The 19051-nt window shown below is 34.4% G+C and overlaps 1 protein-coding gene across 5 annotated transcripts in view; it reads right to left on the reverse strand.

Moving 5' to 3' along the window:
• Window positions 1-19051, reverse strand: part of sano (CABIT domain-containing protein serrano) — a 711482-nt gene that overhangs the window by 243992 nt on the left and 448439 nt on the right. The gene's annotated exons all lie outside the window — the stretch shown is intronic.

A 19051-nucleotide genomic window follows, 5' to 3' on the forward strand; every position in this document is an offset into this window, starting at 1 on the left:
AATGTTGATGCACCGTAATCGATGATGAGTAATAAAAGACTTTCTTTGTGAGTATAAAGTAATGGAAGATTAAGCTACCACACTAAGCAAAATGTAAGGAATTCAGCATTGTTGGCTAGGGTATGCTATCGAAAAAGAATTAGAATGGATCGCTTTTTATGCCATTTTGAAATTAGACTATCTCGCTCTAAAAAATAAATAACTGAAATTTGGCATTTTGTCTTCTTCGGCATATGTTCATGTTCTCATATAGCCCCATAGAACGGCGCCTCCCGATATTCAATTAATTGAATATTCAATGCCAAAACTTTCGTATTTCGTCTTCATATAGCCCCCATACGTCCCGAAGGATGTGGCTTTAACATTCCACTGAAATTTGGTATGTTATCTTCGTTGGGGGTGTATAACTTTCCACTTCTTCATGTAGCCGCCATTGAAGGGTTCCTCCCTACTTTCCGTATTTTGAAGGTTGTGGCCTAAATATACCACCAAAATTAGACATTTTTCGGCATAGATCCACGTCTTCTATAGCCCCCATAGAGCGATACCCCCGATTTTCGGACTTTTGAATTCATGTTTTTTGTCAAATTTTCGAACCGAGATTGTTGTAATATGTTTTGTTCCAGAACCAGCTAGAATCTACTAATGATACTATTTTGGATACCATAAAGGACAAATTTGTTATCACAGTAAAATTTTTAGATTCTTGCTGAGAAACTGTGTGTTATCAGACGATACGAAAGCTTAATGCCTGAAACCGAACATGTTGCGTAAAATCTGTTCATTCTTTCTTAAACAGGGGCTGATCTCTTCTTCATTATTCAATTGTTGGGCGCTGAAGATATTGAAGAACTATCTGTAACTCTGAATGACTAACCAAAAGCTCTCAAATGTATCTCTACTCAGCATTGCTCGAAGCACCAGTGCTGTGAGCGTGGGATCAAAATTATGCGAGACTTATACAACTCCTGCTGTAAGAAGGACAATCATATTTATAGGCTCTCGGGGCTGCGGAATGCTGTTTTATAATAAAGAGCTGTGTGTATGGTTTAAGAAAAGACGCAGAAGCGAAGAAGTTAGGGTAAAAATGTGTGCTTGTGCTGTGGTGGTGTGTATGCGGCTAAAAACACGTGTGTTTCGTGCTTTGTTGTTGTTAATCAAAGTAGTAAGAGAAGAGGAACAAAAGAAAAACAATGGTATGAATTATGTTGTTTTTTTTTTCTTCAGTTTTCTAAATACAATCGTTGAATAAAGACGGTAAAGTGAGTGAATAAATCAGTGTTTGTGTTTTTTTTTTTTTTTTAAGAAATTGTCCTTTTTATAATATACTAGCGGACCCGGCGAACTTCGTCTCGCTATTAAGGAATAAAATTTCATACAAAAACTCAATTTTCGATTTTTCCAATTTTCCGACTTTTCCAGAGGGATTTTCCAAAATTTTCTTCCGCAAAGACCTTCTCCTCGAAAATGCGAATAACTGACAAAAAATTTTACAAAAATCGGCCTAGCCGTTCTCATTTTATGAATTACTATACATTTTTTACACCATTTTTATATATATAAGATATAATTGTTCCACAAACATCCCAGATGGGACAAGGGAGACTTCTCTCATATCAATGAGTGCACGCCGATTCATATTGGCTCAATGATATGGGACCTACTTTTTATTGCCGAGTCCGAACGGCGTGTCTTACGACACCACTTATAGAGAAGTTTTTCATGGCTTAAATACTCAGGAAATGTCGTCAAAATTACTGAGGGGGAATTTTGCCACCGTTGAAAATTGTTGCTTGGCCTAGGATTCGAACCGCAGAACTTCTGAGTGCAAGGGTGACGTGCTAACCATTGCACCACGTTGGCCCCCAATTGTCCTTTTTAGTTAATTAAATAACCAATACATTTTATAATTGGAAATTTTATAATTGAATCAAAAAGGCGAATGGAAATATTTTAATGGACAAGGAAGAAATCGCATTAATATTGGTAATAACATTAATACATTTTTAATATATGTACATGCATATATTTGTAATATCGATGTACCTATTTATTACATTTTATAATCATTTGATTTCAGATGCCGATTTCCCGTTGATGGTTTCAATTTTGAGCAGAACTTCTTTTATTTTACAACTAACGAGAAGCGTTCAACGATGTTAAAAGTTTTTATTTATTTATTTTTTTTTTTCTAAAAGTGTGACGCTATTTCTTTTATTTGCAATTTTTTATGTATCTACGCGTCTGTTGTTGCTTTTGTGTTTGGTATTTCTATACATTAAAAAAAAAAAAACACCACCATTTATAAATGTGTGTATGCCGGTGTAAGACAATGGGTATCCAGTGAGCGTAAATTTACTCTCGGTCACCACAAGTTAGAGTCTACACAGGTTGGGAGCGAGAGTAAATTTACGCCCACTGGAGACCCATTGCCTTACTCAGGTGTATGTGTTTTTGTGGATTTTGGGTTTGTATTTATATTTTATCAAAACAAATATTTGTTTGCACCCAAATATATATTTGATATTGGTTTACTACAAAATATGTTTGGGATACATGTTAGAGAGGCTTTCTTTTCATTCGTGTATGTATAGGAAGATTATTTACATGCCCTGCAAATCAAGCTTTTTAAGCAAACCCAATACGAAGACATGGTGACTTCGCATACGTGGACCGACTTGGTTCATTATGGAAGTGGATCTTATTTTGGGAGTCATATCTTTTCGAAAAGTAACGCGCCCACTAGTCATTTCAGTGGTTCATCGTATAATTTTTGGACCAGTATGCCACTAAGCATATATTTATAAACGGAAAACATAATATATTTCCAAAGGATCTTTAAACAGACTTTAATCTGCACTTAGCTACAAGTATCGAACTTTTTGGGGGGAGGTACCCTATGGAGAGGACCGATATGGGCCACTTTAGAAGTTAAACAAAAGTTGGACAAAATATTAGGAGATCCAAAGTGCATACCATTTTAGTGACATTTTTTAAATATTGGGTGGAAGTTGTGGACTGGTATTGCCCATCTTCGAACTGAAAATAAGTTTGGACAAAATATGACGAAGGCCGAATTTTGGATCAAATCAGTTCGAGAGTTATGGTGCTCTCCACCCACTACATATGGTGATATGGGGTTTTTTATACCTTTCGGGCTGTTTTCGCAAGAAGTATGGACTTGCCCCTGAAAAAACCTTTTACCGTCGTAATTGAAGCAGCGAATGCAAGTTGCTTCAACAAAAATCAAATTGATTCGAGATTAGGTCTTAAAGTGAAGTTATCCGAAATATAGTCCATATTCGAACCTGATCTATATTATTAGGATGTGTTACGTATGGACCAAATCAGTCACTCCCAACTTTTCCGAACATTTTTGAAATTGTGTGGGAGAGGCACCTGAAGGAGTGGACCGATATGGCTTATCTTCGAACTTAAACTTAGTTTGGACAAAATATTACGAAGGCCACAGTTTGGAGCGAATCGGTTGATCCGTTCGAGAGTTATCGTGCGCTCCAACCACTACACACGGTGTCATACACCGACGTAGCCAGGGGGGGGGCCCGGGGGGCCCGGGCCCCCCCCGAAATGATTTTCGATCCCATAGGATATTAGCTTATGCTACACATTTTTTTTAATTCTTGAATAAAATTTTAAAATGTTTTCAATGTTTCAAGAAATATGTAAAGTATTTGGATGAAGAATTACAGAGAATTATTTAACTACATTGGTTTACTTATGTCCAACATATTTGAAAGTATAAAGACTAATGAAAACGTTAGACTTTTTGAGCAATTTTCCGCATAGTTGACTGCAAGTGTTACTGAGTTCAGAACAAAATGCTTATTTGTATTTGTTGAACGTTTGTTGCATATTACGTGCAATACTATGGCTTATAAATTCTTGCGATCTTTTGTTTTTGAAATTTTTGATAAGAGCAATTCAACAATGAAAGATAAAATCGTTTTTTAATTTTGTGGTTTTAAATTTTTGTACATAGTTTCTAACACGTTTTTTTAATGAACTATATTAAACATCATAACAATTACAAATTCTTTATTATGTTTGAAATTTGCAAAAAAAAACTATATCAACCATTTTTTATGATATAATTCTGTTCCACCACAGTATCGCCCGTTGAGATTATTTGAAACTGGTCTCTTGCTACAAATTAGTAAATGCCTATTGTACAAAAAAGGATTTTTCTTTCGTATTTTTATGTTTTGTTCGACCTTTCGAATGATAATAAAATCAAGATTATTGAGGTTAAAGTTTATATTTTATTTATTGCATATTATTTCCAATATTTCGAAATTACATTGAATTTCATCTTCAGGGATTTTTCTGTCGATTACTCATTGAATTGTATTTTGGAAGTACTTTCAATGGATACACATTTCTAGAAATGTTCCTTTTTTCTTCTTCGCAAAGGACTTTGTGACGACAAACGAAATCAAACAAGTGACCAAAGGCTATAGTCGGGACGTGGCCGCCCATGTGATACCCTACACCACTACCCCTGTGCATAAGCTTTTCACTGGTAAGCATTTCTTTTAGGGAAAATAATCCGACTCCCACCAAACATAATATGCCTCTTTCTCTCTGGGACCCCCATAAGCAACAACAATTTCGTGACCATCCGATCAAAACATAGACAGTTCGACTCAGCTCGTCGAGACATTACCCAGCAAAATGTTCGATGCCAAAGATGCAATTGAATCATGGGTGAAAGTGATCTGGCATGTCATCTTTTTAGCATCCTCATCGATGAATTTTATATGAGCGTGGACCCCAAAAGATGCTATTCATTGTTGGATCCAAAGCATGTCATTTACACCAATGCTTTGGCATGTCATTTTCACCAATGCTTTGGCATGTCATTTCCACCAATGCTTTGGCATGTCATTTTCACCAACCCTTTGCAATGACATTATCATTACGACAAGAGTTTTAACAACGTTGGTTGTTGTTTCGAGTCTCCGACAACATCAAGCCTATTTTAAATAATTAATCTTATAAATTAAGCAAATTTGTATACATAAAAACACAAACTTCATCTCTATTGGATCGATGGAATGGGTTCAAATACTGATGAAAAGATCGGATCTTTCACGACTTCCTTTGCATGGGTTCAAATGCTGATGAAAAGATCGGATCTTTCACAACTTCCTTTGCATTGGTTCAAATGCTAATGAAAAGATCGGATCTTTAACGACTTCGTTTGAACCAATGCAAAAGATGCCATGAAATCACGTCATCGCATGAAACCCCTTCCTTCAAATTTTGCTGGGTTAATTTTGGTATATTTTTGGTATTTGGGTCTACGACCATTATTTCAATGCGTTACAAACTTTTTGGCCAAAACCAACTTATAATACCCTCCCCACATAATGGTGTAGGGTATAAAAAAACTTGTCGGAAAGAAATTCTTCGTCGTCAAAATCTCAACAAGTATCAGTCGGCTTTGCGGACAGGAATATACCTTGAGCCTGTGTGAACTGAAACTTTCAATTATGGACAGATCGAACAAAGGCTACACAACCAAAATCCCTTAACCCAAAGCTATGTATTAGGAGATTTTCAGAATTGTAATATAGATTTTATCATTGACCACAATTGTTGCGGTGAAGGTACCTGAAGAAATGGACCGGACCAACATAGGTTAATTTGGAAGTAGATATTATTTTGGGGATCATTCCTTTTAAAAGATATTGCGCCCACCAGTCATTTCAGTTCTTCACCAATGTGGTTCATTTGCGAGCTAAAACTAAGTTTGGACAAAACATTACTAAATCCAAAGTTTGGTCCAAATCTGTTGCTCCATTCAAGAAAAATCGCACATACCGCTTTAGCTAAAATTCTTGGAATTTGAGGGAAAACACCAGAAGGAGTAGACCGAAAATCACCATCTTCGAACTTTATATAAGGCTCGCAGAAATATCGCGATAAACAAAGTTTATACCAACGCAGAATCCGGTTCGAAAGGTGTCGTGCGCACATGGGAGGTGCCGTAGGTGTTCTTTACTGCTTTCGAGCCATTTCTCTGGAAGTATGGGCTTGCCCCTGATAAAACTTGTACTGTAGTAATAGGGGACCCGAGAACGCTTGTTGCAAAAAAGCAAAGCGTTTATTTATTTCATATTATTATGTACTTATAACTAAATTATTAGCATAAAGGAAGTGAAACCATATTTACTAATTATCCAGAGGGGTCTTAAACTGCACTTCTCTGAAAATTGTAGAAATACTCTGTGGAAGGATATCGAAAGAGTGGATCGATATTGTCCATATTCGAAGTTGATCAAAATTTGGACAAAATATCACGAAGGCCAAATTTGGGACAGAATCGGTTGATCTGTTCGAGAATTATCGTATTCTCCAGGCAGCCACCCAGATGGACGAACATAGCTAGGTGGACTCCAAATTTTCTGAAACACATTTCTTCCAAACACTCTTTGCCCTTAAAACCATTATTTCGATGAGGCACATTTGAACTAAAGGCTGAGAGTATAAAAAATGTAGATTGGGGAAAATTGTGTTTATAAATTTTTGATAAAAGAATGTACACATGATAGACCTTGGATTGGCGCCAGAATTTCATTTTAAAAGAATTCAAGACTGGTTGCCAGAGTTTTCCTAGTTCCTGATCAACTTATGAGAAGATCCACGATAGGAAACCAGAATTTCTATAAGAGAAGTCCGACGATTGTCCCGCGATTGGGTGCTAGAATTTCATCATGGATAGACTCACTATTGCTCAGCATTAGTTCTCTATCAAGAAAACCACTATCAGCTTTCAGAAATTCTTTGCGATAAGATCTACAATTGGACACCAAAATATACTTTGGGAAATAACTACAATTGTTTTCTTTATGACAATAACAGCGATTGAATTTCCGAAATTGACCATATTCTGACAGTGCAGCGTGATAAAAGACAAAAAAGAAGACACGTGTCTTGGCGTTTTTCCTTTATTTATATAACTCCTAAATATACCTGTAAATATAAAAAATACTACTGGATAACGTCATGATATCCGAACGTTCCCTCTGCATAAAATAAAAGAAAATGTCCTCAATAATCCATGTAAACAAAAAAGCCAAATCTTAAGATATTTCTAAGGTATTCCGATTGTACACTCCTTATTTTGGTCTTACCGAAGTGATATCACTGAATTACATAACATTCACTGTAGTTGTTAGTTATTTGATAAATGATACACCCAAAAATATATGCGATTATTAAAATATCCATTGTTTTGAACATATATTAACTCTGATATATTATCAAAAAGACAAGGGACATTGGTCAAGAAGTCTTACATCATTTTAATTAAAATATAGCAATGAACATTATTTCATCAGTAATATAAGTCTAAAATATAGATTACGTCTTTGCTAAATAAGAAATTTTCGCTAACATGAACTTTCAAAATTTTGGTCAGGTGGGCCCCCCCCGAAATGAAATCCTGGCTACGTCCCTGGTGTCATAGGTTTTTTTTGCAACTTTCAGGCTATTTTCTCAGGAAGTATGGACTTGCCCCTGATGAAACTTATATCGTCGTATAGGGGACAGTGAATACAAGTTTTTACAACAAAAAACAAAGCGAATCGAGAGCAGTCCATATTGAAACCTCGTCTGACTAAATTTGGACAAAATATTACGAAAGCTAAATTTTGGACCGAATCGGTGGATCCGTTCGAGAGTTATCGTGCGCTCCAGCCAGCCAGACAGACGGACGGACATGGCTAAATCAACTCCAAATTGTCTGAAAAGTATTTCGTCCAAAAATACTTGGGGTCTAAAACTATTGTTTCGATGAGGCATATTTTGCCCGTATGAATGTGTACATACCCTCGTTAGCATAAATGATAAGGGTATAATTACAACAGTCGAGGTACGATTTCGGTGTCGGTAGCCTAAACTTTCGAAAAGTGTAACCAATGTGAAACAAATACTTTATAGACAAATGTGAGGTTCTTGTTTATGTGAGGGTTGTTATATCAGAGTAACCTGAGGTAATTTGACACCTTGTCGCAAATTGTATTCATCAATATATCTGTGACATTTATACCAAAGTTACTCGGAAAATGTACGTGGAAATTACATACAACAAATCTACATAAAAAATTAAATATCGTTCGTTGGTAATGGCATCAGTTAAGAACGGCTAGACCGATTTGGATAATTCTTTTTTAGAATGTTTGTCATAACTCAATTTACGCCCACTTTTTTCAATTTTAATCTTTTCTACAAAAACTACTGAACTGATTTTTCTGTAATTGTAAGGAAATGTACAGCGATAGCCAGCGGTGAAAATAGGCTACATATTTTGTTGAATTTCGGAAGGGACCGGGTACTTCCCCTATACCCTATTTCGTTAAAAATGCTATATCTTTCTGAATAAAAATACAAATATCATTCGTTGGTAATGTCATCCATTGAGAACGGCTGGACCGATTTGGGTAATTCTTTTTTTGAAATGTTCGTCATAACCCAACTTAGGTTTTTATGCAAAGAAAATTTGAACACGCCCACTTTTTTTCAATTTTCCATTTTAATAGGCTACATATTTTGCTGAACTTCGGAGGAGACAGGGTACTTCTCCTATACCCAATTTCGTTAAAAATGTTATATCTACAGTATAATCTCGATAATTCGGACACCACATGTTTCGGCGGTGTCCGGATTATCGAATTGACCGGATTACCGAGTACTAAAATAACATATAATTTTATACGTTTAAATTATTAATAATGGACTTTTACTAGATAATAACCTGGCATATAAGGTAAACAATTCATATTAAGCAAATATTATGGGTTGCGACTATTTTAAGACTGGAAGCAGCTTCCCTGGCTAGCAAATTTACGTCTTATATTCCTCCAGTGCACTATAGGTAATTCGCCCAGTTTTTGAGGCAAAAAGTCGATTTTGCAACTTTTAATAATAATAATTTTTTAGTTGGCATTGAAAAAAGAACATGCCAAAATTTATTAATATGAATGATATTTTTTTAAAATAGCGTCATTATCGCGGTTTAAATTGTCGTCAAAGTGAGAATTTCGAAGAAAAACTAAAAAAATATATATTATAAGGCATTTTTCAATGTATTTAAAACCGCGGAAAAATAAACCAAATATAAATATATGTAAAATGGAATAGATTAGCAATTGCGAGAGGAATTTATTTAATATATAATATAGTTTAAACATTTTGGGTTGCGACAAAAAAACACCAAAAGTCAGAAATAAATATTTTATTTGTCTTAAACTCACTTCATATAGACTTATACTGAATTGGCCGTGTTTGGCCGTGATTTTGCCACCTCGAACACATTACTGAAAGTCTTCTGCGTTGGTATTACTAGGTTTCAAAACCCGATTTTGCCCGTTTTTTGATATTTATTAGATTTTATAAGGTTACTTCTCAATAAAAAGTCTTAAAATTGTGTAAGTTTGGTTTGAGGAAATAAATAATGAATATAAAAAATATTGTTGTTTACAATTTCATTTCAAGTAAAGTAGGTAATGGCGACAAATTGTCCGTTATATCCGTGGTTTTCTATAAACGGTGCGGCAGTAGTAAGCTTTATATTATCTCTCTTTTACATATTAATCATTGAAACCATTTAAAGGAGTACTAAACTCGTCTTTATTAACATATGTTCAAAAAATATACAACATTGTAATAACAATTCGTTTAAAAATCTTCTCGCGGGGACAACATTTTTGTTACTTAATACCGTGGTCGTTTTCAACAGTTTGTTGTGTATAAGAAAACTATTGATAATGGCATTGGAAGGAATAGCGTTGTAGTTGCTTATAACCGTTGTTCCTTATATCCGAATTTATCTGTAAAAATCATTGTTTTATCTCACTTTTACACATAAATAATTTAAAAAGTTAAAAAATCCCTTTACTCCGCTGTTATTAATTTTTGTCTCAAAAACAGGGCAAATTACCTATAGTGCAGTGTAGTCATCTTAAACTTCTCTACAACTGGTGTATATTCTTAAAAACTTTTTACCCGACAAATTTGAGCGTGAAAAAATAGTAACATGGTTGCCGCCTTCTGATTGGGTTGTAGGCCGACATTGACATTTCTTTCAATAAACTTGTATGTGTATCTCATTTTTCACAGCTCGCTATTTTACTACTTTTTCCATTCAAAAAGTACGGGAACACACATATTGTTTTAAGCTGGGTACACATTGTCAATGTTGAATGACAGCTTTGCGGTTGCTTGCTAGTGTGGCCGTTCATTTTTGTCATTCATCATGCAACCACAAAATATTTTGTGGTTGTTGGACAGTTATCGATAATTGAGAAAAGGGCAACGTAGTTCGAAATAGACTCGGCCTTATTTATTCTTTTATTTTTGTTATGTCAGAAATGAAGCAGGAAAGCAAGGCAAGCAGTCGAGGCCGCTTATGAACCCAGGCTTTTACGTTTTAAGTGATTTAAACATTTCTAGGTAAAATATCCTCAAAATACATTACATGCCCCCATGGAACATTCTCACTATTAGGGGCTAATGAACTAATTCCTTTAGAGGAAAGCACCACTCAACAACGATTTTTCAGGGAACCAGGCTAAATACTGTTGCTTATCATAGCCAGTCATCAATGGTTGAACGATAGGAAAATTATTTGACAGATTCAGATGGTTAATTTCATATTGACCAGTTGACAGTGGATATCTAGTAAGTCGAGATCTGAGCTGAAAACTTTGAAAAACTTACATTTTCTAATATTGACGTCCGGATTATCGAGGTAAGAAAAATGTGTAATGTCCGGATTACTGAGTCTACAATGTAAAAAATTCTAGTGTCCGGATTACCGCGTTGTCCGGATTAACGAGTGTCCGGATTATAGAGACTATACTGTATATAATAAAAATCAAATGTCGTTCGTTGGTAATGGCATCAGGTGAATTATGCATAAAGGCCATGAAAAGTTGTCATTAAAATTCATTACGACGAGCCAACAACGCGGACCAGGGTTCTACTAGTATAAAGATTATACCAAAGAAATTTATTTTTAAGTAATAATGAAAACAAAAATATCATAGAAAATGGGATAAACTAATGAAATCGGTTGTGCAATTTTTTGCATTTTAACTTTTTTGGTTTTTATGTAAGTCCGTCCTTTGGTTCATCAGTAAAATCGCTCTAGCATCCTCTACAATTGAGTCAGGGCACTAAAATTTGGAAAAGATGGGTATTTTGTTTGCCGACAGGTCAAGTTCGAAGATGGACTATATAGGCATATAAAGGTACCGCCAGATTTCAGGTATTTTTACTATTTTAGCTACACTTTCAGACCAAATTAGCTATAGTTTGGCATTTGGGTTTCCCAGTGATCAAGGAACTTCTCCACCAAACATTATAGACAAAGGTCTACGTTTTGTTCTTACCCCATATAACGGTTTTTTAATCCGTTGTGAAATAAAAGTTATGCCCGTTTAAGTTTGAAAATCTCATAAACTCCGTTTTTCACTACATTTCCCGCTATAAAACAAAAAACAAAGTAACCAAAGGCATTTTCCTTGTCCGTGGCCCAACACAATACAAATTTCAAATCAGAACGCCTGAATATTTTTGATCAACTTTTGTATCACAGTGTAATCGATAGATCGATAGATTTTTAATGTCATAGGCTGAGAGTATGTATATTTCTGTCGACAAGATCGAAGCTTTCTTACTTGTAGCATTTCTCATTGTTGAGGTTACCCTGTTACTTTTGTACTTGTTTAATTCCCCAATAACTCTGCCACTTTCTGCTTAATATAGGGTACTTTGCTACTTCCATAGGGAACCCAGCAGCAGCAACAACACCAACTAATTACGGAAGTGACTACAAAAACGTATTTATTAAAGAATGTTGCAAATGCCACTAACCCACTCGACTCTGTGGGTTATTGTTTATTCAATAGAAATTATGTGACATGTGGCGCCACAAGTGATTGTCTTTCCAGGCAGGTTTTTATGTAATCGCTAAACATAAAATAAATAATGTTTGTATCGAGACAACATTAATTAATTTTTTTTTTTCAAAGAGTTTCTTTGAAATACAACTTAAATTAATATTCACCTGTAGCGCTGCCAGACGGAGGCAATGGCTGAAAACATTTTTATCAAGATGTTGAATAGAAGCTAAAATTTTCCAGTTAAAGAATACTTTCTTTAAATTATTATATGTTGAGTTCATGTTACTTCATGTTAATAGTGCTAATTGATGGAGTAAAATTGGAAAAACTTTTTTGTCATACACATTTCTATGTCCTTCGCCGAGTTTTTATTTTTGTATTTTAAAACATGGAAATATGTAATTATAGATTCTCTAACATATATTTTCTGGTAAAATGCCCGTATCTCAATCGCAAAGTGCATAGTGTTTAAAATTTAAAGTGATTTGAAAATCGCAGCCACACAAATCACCGAAAGCCATTTTCCTGAAAATTCTTCAAACATATCGCTCATTTACTCAAAGAGTGTCACATCTCAAAAAATACAGCTTCAAGAAATAAAAATATCAATTAAATAGCTTGATGTGCATTATAAAATTCTGCGCAAAATCAAGCATGATTTGAAGTGTTTAGTGCTTCATAAACTCAAAAAACGTTTTTGTTGATTTATGTCAAACTCCTAGTAAATGTAACTCGATGAGTTTTACAGATATCAACACGAAAATTTGACTCAATATCATGGTAGAACAATATAAGGTAACAGCAATACCCAACTGACTGAACTGGGCTGTAACGTTAGTGTCAAATTCCATACAACATTTAATATATTTATTTCTATTTTCGATGTACATTAGGGATATATATTGTTTGAGGAAAAAAATTATCATCCCAAAAAAACTATTTCCCATGAAGACTTCTTCATATCAATGTCCAAGTCCGAACGACGTGCCGCACACTAAAACACCGCTTATAAAGGCGGTGAAAAATTTGTTAATATGTGTGATATTTTGTTAAATTTGAAAAAATTATAGCCCTAATAAACACGTGCTTCTTTGATTTCAAAAATAAAAGATTGAAACAGCTTCTCCCTTTTCAATGAATTTCCAGCTATCCCAATCATATTTGCAAGAATACTACTATCTGTGAGAAATTATGCATTTAGTGGAATGATGTGGAAACATTCAAATTGAAAATGTAACATATACCGGTGACACTAACATTACAAACAAAAACAAATATCTATGTGGTTGTTGTTGAGTTGTATTTGATGTAGTATTTACTTTACCTTATTTGTTCTACCATGACTCAAGATAGAGTAGAAGTCGCAGAAAAAACAGAAGTAACTAACTCAGAAAACAATTTTTTTAATTATGCCACTCTTTGAGTAAATGCGCTATATGTCCTGTAAATTGATTCATGACACTACGTACTTTTTTGTGTTTAACCGTGACGTTTTGTTATATCCACATGATTATGACATCCGATTTGTTTCTCAATTCCTTGGTTTATCTGTTAAAAAAAATTAAAAACAACAACAAACCGCTTCTCTTTGTCTCTCATACATCATGTTTTTTATATAAAGCAATTAACGTTCTTGGCAAATTAAATATTTGTTGATACAAATTCAATCATTGGCATTGAATTTGTTTTTTCTAACTGTCATTGTTGTTGTTGCTGCTGCTGCTGTTTGTTTCCCTTTAGTTATCATCGATAATTATACCGTGCTAGAGGATTCAAATTATAGGTGTTACCTTGAATTGTATGCAATCAAAATAATTTGATTTCATGGGTGTAGTTCACAATGTTCTCTGCACTCTTTTTATTTAGCTGTTTTCCTACTTGATTGCAAATTCAGTCTAGGTTTATTGCCGTCGTTGTAGCTGCTGATGGCAATAAACTCCAGCTATCTATTTACGTACATATATACTTACATACGGGTGTAATACAAGCAATAGCATTCAATACAAACCAAACTATTTATAATGGTTATAACACCCAGTCGAAAAGCTAGCAAAAAACAATTGCTAATGTTCGTTAACAGATATGGTTACAGAGATATGACGTTTTTTGTATGTATGTATGTATGTGGATGTAATTTTGTTACTTTTGCTGTGCTAACATTGCATTTGTTTGCAGTATAACTAATTTGACTGAAGTATATAGTCGACAGGCCCCTCTGCACTGATTCGTAATGCTTTAATACACGAACAAATATTGCCACTGTCAATGCTGCCAAAATCAAACTGCATGACAAATTATTACAATGTCTAAACAAAGAAATCACGAATTCTATAACATTAAATTATGGCATGTATGCATGTTTGTATATGTGAATGTACCAAAGGGCTACATATAATATTGTGGACAAATATTATATACGAGTATGTATATGTATACAAACCACAATGCCGCTAGCTTGAAAAGCACCACCATATTTTTTCTTTTATCTTCACTTTTTTCAATAATTCTAAAAAAAAATATTATATTAAGTATACCCCCCACCATAGTATGAGGTTATATTAAGGGGTTACCCTTACTTATCACTTTGTAAAACTTTAAAAAATTTTTGAAGACTTTTGAGAACATGTTCTACATACGCGCCTTTCTCGAAATGACTTTTTTGAAGTCGGTGCCAACGACAGCTCGAAAACGATTTGATCAATCTTCATATATTTCAGTAAGCTTATTAAATACATAAAAATCTTGTCTTTAAGCGAGACAATTTTTTTGTTTTATTTTTTTTTATCGATTTTTTGACTAAATAAGGTCCATTTTTCCATTAAAACCGAAATGTTGACTTTGACAGTTCACAATTTTTTAACATTCTGTTTCGCTTAAAGACAAGATTATTATGTTCTGTAAACGCACACAAAAATATATGAGGATCGGTCTGTTCGTTTTCGGGCTACCGTTGGCACCGCAAACGCTTTTACAAAAAAGGGTTAAGCAGACAGTCATTTACAGTTAACTTTGCAATATTTTTCAACAACAAAAATTCCAAAAGTAGTTTAAGATGTGCTCTTTTGGATGAAAAAAAATCTACTTAAGGGGTGACCCCACTTGTAAAGCCACAAAAAAATGCAAATTTCATGATTTTTTCCAAGAAAACATCTGAAAGGGCAAATTATAATCTAGCCCAGCAAAAAATCGGATCCATTAGTCATTACGTAACCCATTACAAAGTAATGTAAACAAGCTTCTTTTCCCATTACAAGTAATCTGAAAAGTAATGGGATACTTCTTAAAAACATTACAATGCAAACCTACTTACTTTGCTCCTCACTAAGTAATGAGGACGGTGGCACAGTGAGTGTGTGTTTTAATTAAAAAATAACAGTTCGTGGTGCACATGTGCACTGCACATTTAAGTTCCTAAGCAACCCTTAAAGTTCGTGTGCGTGGCATAGTATGTAGTGACTTTGGCTAGAAATCAGAGGGTTCGTGTGTTCAACTCGCACAGCGAGCGAAATAAAATAAAGTAAAATGAAAGTAAAAGTGTGTTGAAATTAAAAACAAATTTTCCACATCAACTGTTCTAAAAATATAATTTTTTTCAACTTACTTTTCAACTTCTAGTGGCCACAGAATATAATCATAAAATAACTACAAACTGAGTGCGACATGCCCTTGTAAAAATAATGGGGAAGAAAGGGGGTTTGCGAGTAGTTACGGTTGCCAAAAATCCCTTACAAAACCCATGATTTTGGGAGTTTCTAATTTTTTTTTACTTACTTACTTACTTAGCTGGCCCATTACAGAACATTTGTTCTATAGGCCGAACTAAGAAGAGATCTCCATTCCTCTCTATTTGTTGCTTTGCTCTCTGGAATACCGCGCCTTGTCATCTCATCATCCACTTGTTTGCGCCATCTATTCCTTGGCCTGCCAATTCTGCGTGCACCGCCATGTGGCATGTATTCATACGCCTTTTTAGTGGGTTCATCATCGCTCATTCTTTTGATATGGCCTAGCCAACGCAATCGCTGCATCTCGATACGTTTAACTTTTTTTTTAATTATCCGATTTCAATATGTCATTTCGAAAAGAACAAGTTTTAAGTTTTTATATTGCATACAAAACACAATAAATGTTTCCGTTTCAAAGCTCATATCTTAGACAATATTTTTCCGATCGACATGAAATTTTACCACATATTTTATGCTTTTTCTACTTTAAAATATTTCAAAAGTTTTTGGATTTTCTGGAATTCACAAATTAAATAATAAAAATACACTGTGCAACACTGAAAATGCAAACAACTTCTAGTGGGCATTTTCTGAAAGTACATATTAAGACTACAAAATCCCTAGTAGGGTTTCGTGTTTTTAGATCGGGTTTGGATTTTATGGCCTTATCTATAACGGACTAAAACGACACTTTTTTCAGTTGATCCAGGCTTTATCTTAAAAACTAATAAGAATTTTGCTTTGCGGTCTTCAGCAATATTGCAGTCCTAAAGTAGCAGAACTTATAGGTCAAACAGATGAACAACGAAAAACCGCAAATAGCGCATCAAAATTGATAAAATATAGGAACAATTACATAATTTCTGGAATTATGGTCAGTAACTGCCAAACTATTGAGAGTAGAACCAAGTAGCCTTTCGCAAAAATGTTCCAAATAATGTCCTCAAAAATTCTTCAGAACATTCTGAAACTGTAAAACACTTATTTCATGATGTTTATGCGGCATTTCATATCATACATTCTACAAAACATATTTCAAACAACGTTCACACAGGCTGTTTATTCTCTTATTTGAGATTTCAATGTATTATTAATATATTTATCAAATTGTCGTTGAAAAATATGATAGAAACAACGAGATAGAGGAATTTTACAACAATGATATGTTCTGAAGAGTTGTGTATTACATTCCAGCGAATATTTTTTTCCAAAGATAACATTAAAAAAAAATTGTCGGTTTTGGAGATACGCTGCCAAATAAATACATATCACGGAAATTTCAGATATATTATAAAATTTGAGGCAATAAATGAGGTTATTCGTGCTCATTATGTTTCAAAATACATTCTTTTTGTTCTTATCTACAAGTTTGCTGCGGATGTCGTGGAAAGATTCGTATTGGTTTTAAAGATATAGCCCCGATTTTCTGTAAAAGTCAATATTTAGCCATGTATAGATAGGGCCATAAAATCTGAACCCTATCTAACGAAACAAAACCCAAAGAGGGTTTTTGTCTATTGCGTCTGTACTTTCATAAAAACCGCATTTGAAAATGCTGCACAGTGATATTAAAAATAAAAATAATATTAATTTCTTTGAACAAATTTCCAGGATTTATCTTGGTTACTCTTTCGTATCAAGTGGACACCAACCTTTAACGCCCGTTAAATATAGTGATCTACCATGTACTCCGCGTTCACCCATAAGAACGATGGGCGTCAGGCTAGTAATTTACACTCATAAAAAACATTTCGCATTTTGTAGTTACCCGGAAGTAATTCTGGAGCATAAATTTACGTGGAAAATAAATGTAGGGAAACGGCCCAAAAGAAGTCTAAATACATTGTATTCCAGCACGAATTCCTTTGGCAAGAGCTAGACTGAGTCCACAGGTCATACATTGGAGTTTTATGGTCATTGTACCCACAGACGTATGCAAACGACATTTTTTGACATTTTACTTGCTAAAGTACACATTTTGTCCTCTGGACCCCCGAAATAGTGTCGAGATGCATTTTTGGCTACGTCCCAGATTGTACCCCCAATTCTTACCCATGTAGCTCTGGTATGGAGGAATGCATTGAAACATACCACTTATTTACATAAGCTACATAGATTGACATCACTGCCAAAAGCTCTCCACATGCTGCCAAAATACGCTAGATCTTGTAGTGCATCTAAGTGTGCTCTTCGGCTTAAAGACCTTAGTTAAAATAAGAATATAATATTATAATATATTCAGTGATTATATATCACTACAAAAACACTTGGAGGAAAAAATAAAATTGTAACGATATGTTGGGTTTCGGGATACTGTATGAAAATGAATGGGCAGATGTGATGAAGGATAGCGGATCGAAATCACACCCTTGTGTCACTTCATGCAGCTAGTAGAACAAACCTAAAATTACGCACGACTTTTGTTTCATTCGATTTCGTTACAATATCGGCGAGTTATTTTCAAATCGAGAAACGGTTTTTCTCCGCCAGCCCTTGGTTTCGAGATATAAGTCAGGACCCTATTTTACGATTTGATCATAATAACTATTTTTTGGGCGTGTTTTAAATATGAGTTTGTTAGGATCCAAAGAGCTTATACCAGACTTTGTAAAAGTTGCGTACTTTGTGTACCTCAATGTAGAATCACGCCATCAGAAAAAGCCATGGATGTCACATATTGCATGTCAAAATGTGTAGGAGCTCTGCGGCTATCTTCTTGTAGAAATAATATGAGCTATTTTGGCGAGGGTCTTGGAAATTACTTGTTAAATTCTAGACCAGCGTTGAAAAATTTTATAATTGTAGACTACAACAAACCCAGAGGTTCTCCAAATTCCTAATTTTGGCAGGAATATGAAAAGGGACACAATTTGTGAAAAGATTTACTCAAAAGGAAGGTCCTTAACTGAAGGGATTAAGGATTATTACATGCTTCAAAAGGACAATGGTGCTAAAAATATGGGTTTCTTTCAAGAAATGCCCATTTGATCAAACAGAACAATTTAAAAGTCGATCAGAACCACTTCATATTAAAACGTTAGTGCTTTTTCGAGCTTCTGAATGCTTCAGAGTTCACGAACAGTGGTTATGTCTCTATAAGTGCTAATTAATATCCTTCTGAGGATTGTAAATACAAATTAGTAAAATTTTGTTAAAATATACCTTTTGGTATTCGAACCGTATATTTCCTTTTGTATGCAAATATTACAAAGTTTTGGTTGTTATCACAGAAGACTACCTTCCTGTCTATAAAATAAAATAATTTATTTATTATATTAACTTTTAGTTAATACAATGTTAGCAGCATTGGCTACAATGGTCATCAACAACAAATAAAAATATCCATTTGTTGTTTTCGGTAAGCTACTCGTATAGTTCTTTTTAACCCTTATAAAT

Source organism: Musca autumnalis, unplaced genomic scaffold (genome assembly GCF_047663935.1).
Source record: "Musca autumnalis isolate F117 unplaced genomic scaffold, ASM4766393v1 scaffold_5, whole genome shotgun sequence".
Lineage (NCBI taxonomy): Eukaryota > Metazoa > Arthropoda > Insecta > Diptera > Muscidae > Musca > Musca autumnalis.